Raw genomic sequence first — 9,565 nt, 5'->3', positions numbered from 1 at the left:
ACTTGTTGGGGTGAGGGTGGCAGAGCCTGGCCCAGGCTGCCCAGGGAGGGTGTGGAGTCTCCTTCTGTGCAGACATTCCAACCCGCCTGGACACCTTCCTGTGTCACCTCAGCTGGGTGTTCCTGCTCCGGGGGGTTGCACTGGATGAGCTTTCCAGGGCCCTCCAACCCCTCACATTCTGGGATTATGTGGTTTCAAAAAGGAGTTTGGAGGGTGAAATCCAGACCTGGTGATGCCAGCGATGCTGAGCAAGCCCGGTGATGCCGAACAGACCTGTCAGGAGCTGAGCAATCCCCGAGGCAGCTCCACTAGATGTCATTGCAAGCTGGGGAAAGCGCCGTGGCCATTGGCGCCCAGACACGGGCTGTGGGTGCTGTGCCATGCAGGGCCGTGTACTGTGGGTGCTCCAAGCGCCCTGTGGCGCCGTGGGGTGCCAGATGCCGCTGTTTTGTGCCTGTGCTGTGCTCCTGGCTGGGGGGATGGAGCGGTGGCACCGATCCCGGGGCACACAGGCTCAATGTGGGACCGGGGCACATGGGTGCAGGGGACTTGTCCCCGTATGCATCACACAAGCAGCCCCTCTGGTGAACTGTGCACGGTGCTGCACGGCCCCAGCCACCCTGCTGTGATACAGCTGCTTTACCGCCTTTCTTTGGATATAAAAGGAGCTGAGCCCAGATACTCCCCAAGCACCCCAAGGAACAGCCGGTGCTTTCCCCATGGAACCCATCAGACACGTAAGCCATGTTTTCTTTGCTAATCTCAGATCTGGGTCCCTCTGTGGGTGCAAAGTGAGTGCTCACCCCCTGGACACAAATGCGACCCCATAAAATCCCCTGCCCCAAAGCCCCCCAACCCCAGCAGCGGTTTGCACCGCGCTGGCATCTTGGCCCTGCAGAGCTGAGCCCCGGCTCCTCGCCGCGGAGCGCGGGTACCAACGATGCTCCAGGCTGGCATGTCTTCCCTGGGTTGCCAAAGCAACTGCAGAAACACAACAAACAGCAACAACACACAGCAGACAGTCGGCAAACATTCCCCTCTTATTTGCGCTCCGTTTGTGCTTTTCCCCCTCTCCCACGAGGAAGCTGCTGCCATCGGAAGGGAACGACAATATTATTCTTCAAGCCCGCGCCATCCCAGCGGGAGCCGCGTTGTGAAGCCCGTGGTGCCAGGAACGCGGCTCCTTCTGGGGAGAAACGTGGCAAATCTGTGCCGAACCCCGAGCCGCACGCTCGAGCCGCTCACCTGCCTCCTGAGTGCCGCAGCCGAGGTCTTTGGAACCAAGTAACCAGGGCTGTGCTGATGCCAGGTTGGCCAAGTGGGTGAATCCCTCCTCCCGGGCACTGCGGAGCTTCCTTGGGCTGTTGGGGTGTCCTGGCCTCAGGGTGTAGCTGGTACAGTCCAACCCTGTGGATTTTTCCATCAGCTTCTGTCCAAGGGGAGGTTGAGGTTGGATTTAGGAACAATTTCTTCCCCAAAGGGCTGTGGGGCATTGGAACAGGCTGCCCAGGGCAGTGCTGGAGTCACCATCCCTGGAGGGCTGGACAGACGGACAGGAGGTTCTCAGGACATGGGGCAGGGACGGGGCTGGGGAACGGTTGGACTCCATGATCTTGATGGACTTTTCCGAACAGAACAACTAATTCTACAACTCTATCAATCTAAGAACTGAGCTCCTCAGGACATGGGGACTGTCCTCCCGGAGCCTCCAGAGCACGGTGCTTTGGTGTTTCCTCCTGCAAGGAGAACCAAAGGCGCTGGAGCACGAAGCGATGGGAGCACCCAAGGGACCTGGGAGGTTCAGCTGAAGAACAGGAGCTGAGGGGAGACCTTCTCCAACATTTTGAGGACTCTGTTGCTTTCCATTCTGCTTTGCACAGGGAGTTCTGGCACGGAAAGGTTGCAGCCTGGTTAAAGGTGCCCATTTAATTAAACGATTTAATTGCCGCATCTCCAAATGGCGCTTGTTTTAACTGAAAGGAGAGGCCTGGTGAGGGATCCTGCGCTGGACTGGAAGCTGACTCATTCTCCTCTGGCCCCAGGGTCAGCACCGGACTGCAAATAAACACACCAGATTCCCACTGCCGGGTTCTGGGAACGCGCCCCAGCGCTGCGCGAGGGGCAGGGACCGGGCTGGGGACCCTCCCGCTCCATCCTCCCGGCGGCACGGGGGGCTCCGGTGGCACCCGGAGCCGTGGCAAGGGGAATAATAACCCCGAGCGTGTGGGAAAACAGCACTTTGATGAGGGGCTGAAAACTAAAGCGCAGAGATTCACCTTCCACGTGGAGGAAGGATCAGGCCCCAGCTCTATTCTACCCCAGCCGAGCCCAGATTCCCCGCTGCCTTCACCCCCAGCCCCATCCCCTCCTCCAGCATCCCCGGCCGCAGCCCCATCCCAGGTCTCCGGGACAAGGAAACCAAAGCGATAAGAGCACAGAGCTGGGACTTGCAGCTGCATCCAGCTCCCAGGATGGGGGGGCAGCGCTTCCCACCCCCAGAAACCCTGTGTGGGGCTGAGAAGGGAGCAGCTGTGAGTCACCCCGCGCTGTTCCGCCGAGGCAGGAGCGACCTTGCGCTGCCGACCCCCCCGGCGCGGGGAGGGGAGGATTTGCTCAGCTCCGATGCTCCAAGGGAAAGAATGAGTCCCAGGGCTGAAACCGCCGGCATGAGGTCGAGCAAGGCCTGGGGTCTTATGGAAGGTTGGGCTGCGTGGTGCGGTGAGCGGGCATGGGGAGGACTCGCTCTCCTTCTGAGAAACTCCAGGGAAAGCAAAATGATTAAAAAGAATGTCCCCTCTGCTCCTGCCACCCCGTCCTCAGCCTTGGGATCCTGCCAGGCTGGCGCGCGTGAATATTTTCCCCGTTGCCTTCTTTTGCTTGAATCAGCGGACGTGACTCACCAGGAGGAAAGAGAGGGATTCGGCAAGCCCGGCTGCAGCCCTCGGGGACAGCGCCGGGTCCCATTCGGTGCAGGGGCTGATGTGTCAGGAGGATGGAGCCAGGCTCTGCTGGTGACAACCAGGGACAGGACAAGGGGCAATGGGTGCAAACTGCAACACAGGAGGTTCCGCTGGCAGATGAGAAGCAACTTGTTGGGGTGAGGGTGGCAGAGCCTGGCCCAGGCTGCCCATGGAGGGTGTGGAGTCTCCTTCTCTGCAGACATTCCAACCCGCCTGGACACCTTCCTGTGTCACCTCATCTGGGTGTTCCTGCTCCATGGGGGGGTTGCACTGGATGAGCTTTCCAGGGCCCTCCAACCCCTCACACTCTGGGGTTCTGTGATACTGCAAACACCTGGGCTGCCATTCACCTCCATTGCTGTCCCATCGCTGTCCCCTCCCCGTGCCCAGCCCAGTGGGTGCAGCAGGGTGGGAACTGGTTGAACTGGAGCGCCCTGTCCCAGCAGAGAGAGGAGATTCCTCTGGTGGGGGTGAAACTTGGGGGGGGCTGCAAGACACACCTGTCCCTTCACCACCTGGGCGGCCATCGCACCCCCAGGGAACCCAGTGGGGACTGTCACCTTCCCCGCAGACCGGTGGCGAGGAGGAGGCGCAAAGCTTTGCCGCGGATGGGGAAAGGTGGGCAGACATCACTCTGCGTTGGGGCTGCTCCTCCCAGCGCTGGGTTAGGGGAGCAGCCGAGCCGCGGTGCCAAATCTTGGCTGGATTAGTTAAAGAGATCAAGCGGTCGAGGGATTAGGGAGTCAAGAGAGCAGAGCCACCTGCGGGGGGAAAAACCCCCGGAGGAAGATAGGCTGGAGCTGCAGGGAGAGGTGTGCAAGGCTGGGCTTTGGAGCGATTAGATAAGTGAATCAGAGCCTTGGAGCGATTAGGGAAAGAAATCAGGTTTTACACCAATTAGGTAAAGTCCCCGAGTGATTAGATACAGTGGTGGCTGCACAGAAAGGTCTCCCAGCGGTCCTGGTACAGATAGGGCTGAGAATTGATTAAAGGAGCATCAGAGGCTGAGAGCAATTTGATAAGAAAACAAAACAGTGGATCAATTAGGCTGGGAAGAGGACGAGGTTGGGTGATAACGAGAACAGGGGAGCGGAGCCGGTAAAACCAAGCTCCTGCTATGGGGACGATGACCCCAGCTGGGTCCCCCAAAGCCTGGGGGGACCTGGGGCGCTGGGCTGAGCTTAGTGGGCTATTTCAGCTTGATGTTAGAATTGGTAAACCCACAGCATGGCCTAAAGATGAGTTTCTCATCGGCTGGGGTTGGCGTGAGTCCCGTGCAACCCCTCATGGGATGCAGTGCAGCGTCTCCAGGCCCAAGAGAAGCAGCAAGTCCTTCATTTTGGATGATTTATTTATTGTTTTTAAAGCAGGTTTTGCTCTGCACTCGCAAGGTCGCACACCTGGAGGAGGTTTATTCACTGGCAATGCGGTTATACCAGGGTAACTCAGACCCGAGTCCTGTCCCAGATGCTTCGGGAGCTTTCAGATACATGTGCCAGGCGAGCAAGCAATTAAGTAACTCAACGGAGCCTTGAAATAATTAGACCAAGAACATAGCTCCAGCAGATGAGTTTAGTGAAGAAATGGGAGTGTTGGAGAGACAGAGATGAGAAGAGCGATCAGGTCTCGGCACAATTATCTAGAGAAAGTCTGCTCCAGACTGATTAGAGGAAGGGAAAAGAGCTTTCCGGGCAATTAGGTGAGAGAAATCAACTCTAGGCAGGAAGAAAATAGCCCGTGGAAGAGATTGGGGTGGGAGATGGAGAGTTATCGCTGCTCCCGAGTCAGACAAGGGAGCTCGATAAGGGCTTTGCGGCGCGGAGGCAGCAGTGGGGATCAGGGGGATTAGGGTGGGTGCGCGGCCGTGCCCGGTGCTGGGGGAGCGGGATGAGGTGGTGCCGGGGCCGTACCGGACAAACCGAGCGCTGCAACGGGAAGGGAAGGAGCGAAATCCCGCGATGAGGGCTGACGTGATAAAACTGGGGTTCTAGCCCTGGGGGGCTTAGAGCGGGGAAGGGAGTCGGGTGCTATTTCCGAGCCATCACGTGGCAAGATGCTTAATCTGTAAAACAGGATTAGTCCCTCGCGCCCGGAGATGCGCAGGTGCCTCCTGCACCGGTGACTTTGACTTTAGGGCAGGGAATCGGTGTCAAGTGAGCGTGGTGGGGGGAGAGCAGCTGGTGAGCCCCCCGGGGTGCAGCCCGTGGCACCCGGAGATCCCCAGGGGGTCGTGCAAACCCACAGCACCCAGGTTTTGGGGTGCCGAGCCGCCGTGAGAGAGGCAACAACAGGTTGCGTCGCAGGTCAGTGCAGCTGCAGCTCAAAAGCACCAAATCCTTTGGGAACAGATGCATTTGCTGTTTAATTAGCCTTGACGGCCACTGGAGCAGATTTTGCTGGTCTTTTCCTCCCTGGAGCTGGCCACGCCAGGCACATGACGCTGACTCCGGTGCTGCTGGAAGGGGAAGCTGCGGTTTGGCTATGGGGTCATATTTTGACCTCTAGAAACGACCCCCTTGCCAAGATAAGCGTTTTCTTGCCGTACTCAGACAGGGGACACACTGTCCTACATCTGGGCAGGAACAACCCCAGGTTCCAGTATAGGTTGGGAAATTACATAGTAGAGAGCAGTGTAGGGGAAAGGGACCTGGGGGTCCTGGTGGACAGCAGGGTGACCGTGAGCCAGCACTGGGCCCTTGTGGCCAGGAAGCCAATGGGACCTGGGGAGGGTTAGAAGGGGGTGGTCAGTAGGTCAGAGAGGTTCTCCTGCCCCTCTGCTCTGCCCTTGAATAAAGGGTTTAGTTCAGACAATATAAGGATACACTTGAGAAACATATATACATATATATATACACATATATATACAATATATGCAGCCATAGCACCCTGAGAATGCCCCATCTCATCTGATCTGGGAAGCTAAGCAGGGTCGGGCCCGGTCAGTGCTTGGATGGGAGACCAGGTGGGTCCAGAGAGGTTCTCCTGCCCCTCTGCTCTGCCCTGGGGAGACCACACCTGGAATCTTGTGTCCAGTTGTGGCCCCTCAGTTCCTGCAGGACAGGGAACTGCTGGAGAGAGTCCAGCGTAGGGCAACAAAGATCATTAAGGGAGTGGAGCATCTCCCTTATGAGGAAAGGCTGAGGGAGCTGGGGCTCTTTAGTTTGGAGAAGAGGAGACTGAGGGGTGACCTTATTAATGTTTATAAATATATAAAGGGTGAGTGCCACGAGGATGGAGCCAGGCTCTTCTCGGTGGCAAACAATGATAGGACAAGGGGTAATGGGATCAAGCTGGAACACAAGAGGTTCCACTTAAATTTGAGAAGAAAATTCTCAGTGAGGGTGACAGACACTGGCCCAGGCTGCCCAGGGGGGTTATGGAGTCTCCTTCTCTGCAGACATTCAAAACCCACCTGGACATGTTCCTGTGCGACCTCACCTGGGTGTTCCTGCTCCATGGGGGGATTGGACTGGATGAGCTTTTGAGGTCCCTTCCAATCCCAAACATACTGTGATACACGCAGCCTCCCTGGGAAACGTGGGGTGGGAGGGAGGGACCCGGTGAGGTTTCGCTGCAGCCCCTGGCGGCTGACGGCGAGTGATGCTGAGCAGAGCTGGGCCAGCCGGGAAGGTCTCCTGGACACTCGTCCCTCCTGGGCGTCACTGTCCTGCTTTTCACAGCCATCAGGAGGCTCTGACATTTCATCCCCTTCACCCCTTGGCCTCTGGTTTCTGTGGGGTGACAGCGTTATCTGGGACACACACAGAGCCAGGCTCCGCTCTGGTCCCTGGTTTTGGGCTGATGCTGGATACCCACAGGAGATAACACGGCTAATCGTCCCCTGGGACTCCTCATGCTTCACCCCCCATCGACAGGATGGAAATAGGGTTTTACGGTACAAAAAACCCCAGCAAAGCCCTGAGAGAGGCGCGTGGATCCATCCCTCGGGTGCCTGGGGGTGCATCCTCCTCTCAATTACACCACGCTGCTTTTGTTCAAACTCTAACGCGGATTTCAATGTTTGCATGATTTCTTTTTAAATTTCCCTCTTTCCGATTCTACTGGAAAATGTATTTGAGGAAAATAGAAATATTTAGACATTTCCCCGACAGGCGGTAGAGCTGGAAGGGTTCTGAAAGAGCTGCAGTACAGCATCGCGCACATGTGGGTGCTTATGAAACTTGGGCACAATGAGCCCGGCTCGGGGACACGTGTGTCCCCAGCAACCGCGCCACAAGCCCCAAAGGGTGCAATGTCGCTGCCCACCCGCAACGGGTCGTTCCTCCCACCCAGCACAAAGTTGCCTTCAAAAGATAGATAAGGAAATATATTTGGGGCTGGAAAGGGAGTTGTGTTTGGGATTCGTACCCATCACCAGCTTTCCCGTCGCTGGGTGTCCGCGCACAAGAGGTTGGGCCAGATGTACCTCGAATGGGCCCATCTCAGGGACACTGGAGTGTCACCGAGCGCTGCTGGGGACAGAGCCACCCTCCTGTGTGCCCGCAGCCCCGGGACGAGCCCAGACCTCCCTTCCCAGGAGGGACAGAAATCCCCAGCCCCGAAACTTGCCTTCCCCACCCCATTTTTCTCCCACTCACACCCTCTGGTTTTGGTCTCGGGGAGATGATGGGTTGGTCGTGTTGCCACCGCACCCTGCGCTGGGGAGGGGACAGCAGGGGACGGGTCCCATCCTGCACCCCTCTCCCCTCATCCCAGCGCCTCAGGGTGCATCCTGTCTCTTTGCCGAATTCCCGGGGGGCAGGGAGGTCCCCCTGCGTCCCAGTGGGCTCCCACTTTCCTGACCCCGACGTGTGAGCCCCATGGACGTGGCGCCACACACGCGGCGGCATCTGTGCGGTACCGTGGGGCTGAGGAGTCGCACCCCAGGGAGCGATGGGGCTGGGGGTCCTGCTGGGATGTGGGAGATGGAGCTCAGAGCCCTGGAGATCTCCCAAAGGCGTTTTCCTGCTCTGAAATGCAGTGAGGTTTATTTTTGCAGAGGTGTTTGGTTGCCCCCTCCTTCCACACTCTTTTCCAGTCAGGCAAATAAATGCATCTAAAGAGTTTTATGGCTGCAAAATCTCCTCTGTTCTGTGTGACGTGCAGCCGGTGAGCTCGCAGCATGGGGAGATGAGGTGGGGGGACAAGGTGTCCCGGTCCCTGGTCCCCGTCCCTGCCCCATGGGAATAGCAAAGCAAGGTGAGCTGTTCCCAAGCCACTCCCATGTGCTCGTGTCCCTTCCACAGGGGACCCCCCGGGTGTGGTTTTGCCCCAGGGCCATATCTGTTCTGCCTTGGGTACCCTTGGTCTGGTGGACACTCGCTGTGGGGTGGGGGCTGGAGACCCAGACAGACCTGGGGGGGATGGAAGAAAGGGCAGCGTGACCGTGGGACAGTGTGACCATGGGACAGTGTGACCGTGGGATGGCGTGACCAGGGGCTGGGGTCTACGAGCCTGTCGTCGTCCCCATTAGCAGGGTCGAGCTCAAAGGGAGCACATGCATCATAGAATCATAGAATCACAGATAGTTTGGGTTGAAGGGACCTCCCCAGCTCCCGCAGTTCCCCCCCTTGCCATGACAGGGACATCGTCACCAGCTCAGGGTGCTCAGAGCCCCGTCCAGCCTGGCCTGGGGTGTCTCAGGGATGGTTCATCCACCACCTCTCTGGGTACCTGGGCCAGGCTCTCACCACCCTCAGGGCAACAATTTCATTCTATCCAGCCTCAATCTCCCTCCTTTAGTTTAAACCCATCACTCTTGTCCTATCACAACAGGCCCTGCTCAAAAGTCTGTCCCATCTTTAAGCCTGGAAAGGCCGCACTAAGGTCTCCTCGGAGCTTCTCTTGCCCAGCTGAGCACCCCAACTCTCATCCTGTCCCCAGCAGAGCTGTTCCAGCCTCGGCTCATTCCTGTGGCTCCTCTGGCCCCTCTCAGCAGCTCCATGTCCTGTGCTGGGGACCCAGAGCCGGCCCAGCACTGCAGGGGGGTCTCACCAGAGCGGGGCAGAGGGGACAATCCCCTCCCTTGACCTGGTGCCCGCGCATCCTTTGGGCTGGACAGACACCAATGGTGCCACCGCGGCCGCTCTGCTCCCTGGGGCGAGCGCGGCCATGGCGGGGAAATGCTGCAATGGTGGCTTTCCCACCTCTCGGTGCTGGTTTTGGGGGCTGGAGAGCAGCAGAGGGGCAGCGGGTGGGAGCTCCAGGGCCCGCTCCCCTCCCCGCAGCCCCCACACGCATCCTGGCTCCATCGTTAGCCTGACCCCTGATTACACTCCGCAGGCTCTGCATCGTCGCTGTTGCCCCGGCAACGTGTCGTCGCCACAGCAACCGTGACAACCTTATGTTCATTAATTTAAAAAGGTTCACAGTGTAACAAATGAAATAGTTATAAGCTTGTCAGGGTGTTAAGGAGCAGGGGATGACAACTCGCGCCCCCCCAACCTAAACCTGCGCTCGCCAGAGCAGCCCAGTCCGGCTCAGGATCGGCTCTGCCGTGCCAGGCCCAGCCCAGCCCAGCCCAGCTTAGCTTCACCACGCCATCCCTGGGCACAGCAACCACTTTGGGCCAGTTTTCGGCACATTCTGGCAAGGTGGGATCACTC

This window comes from Nesoenas mayeri, assembly GCF_963082525.1.
Source record: "Nesoenas mayeri genome assembly, chromosome: 30".
Classification (NCBI taxonomy): domain Eukaryota; kingdom Metazoa; phylum Chordata; class Aves; order Columbiformes; family Columbidae; genus Nesoenas; species Nesoenas mayeri.
The sequence above is the reverse complement of the archived record's forward strand: the minus strand, read 5'-3'. Positions refer to the sequence as shown.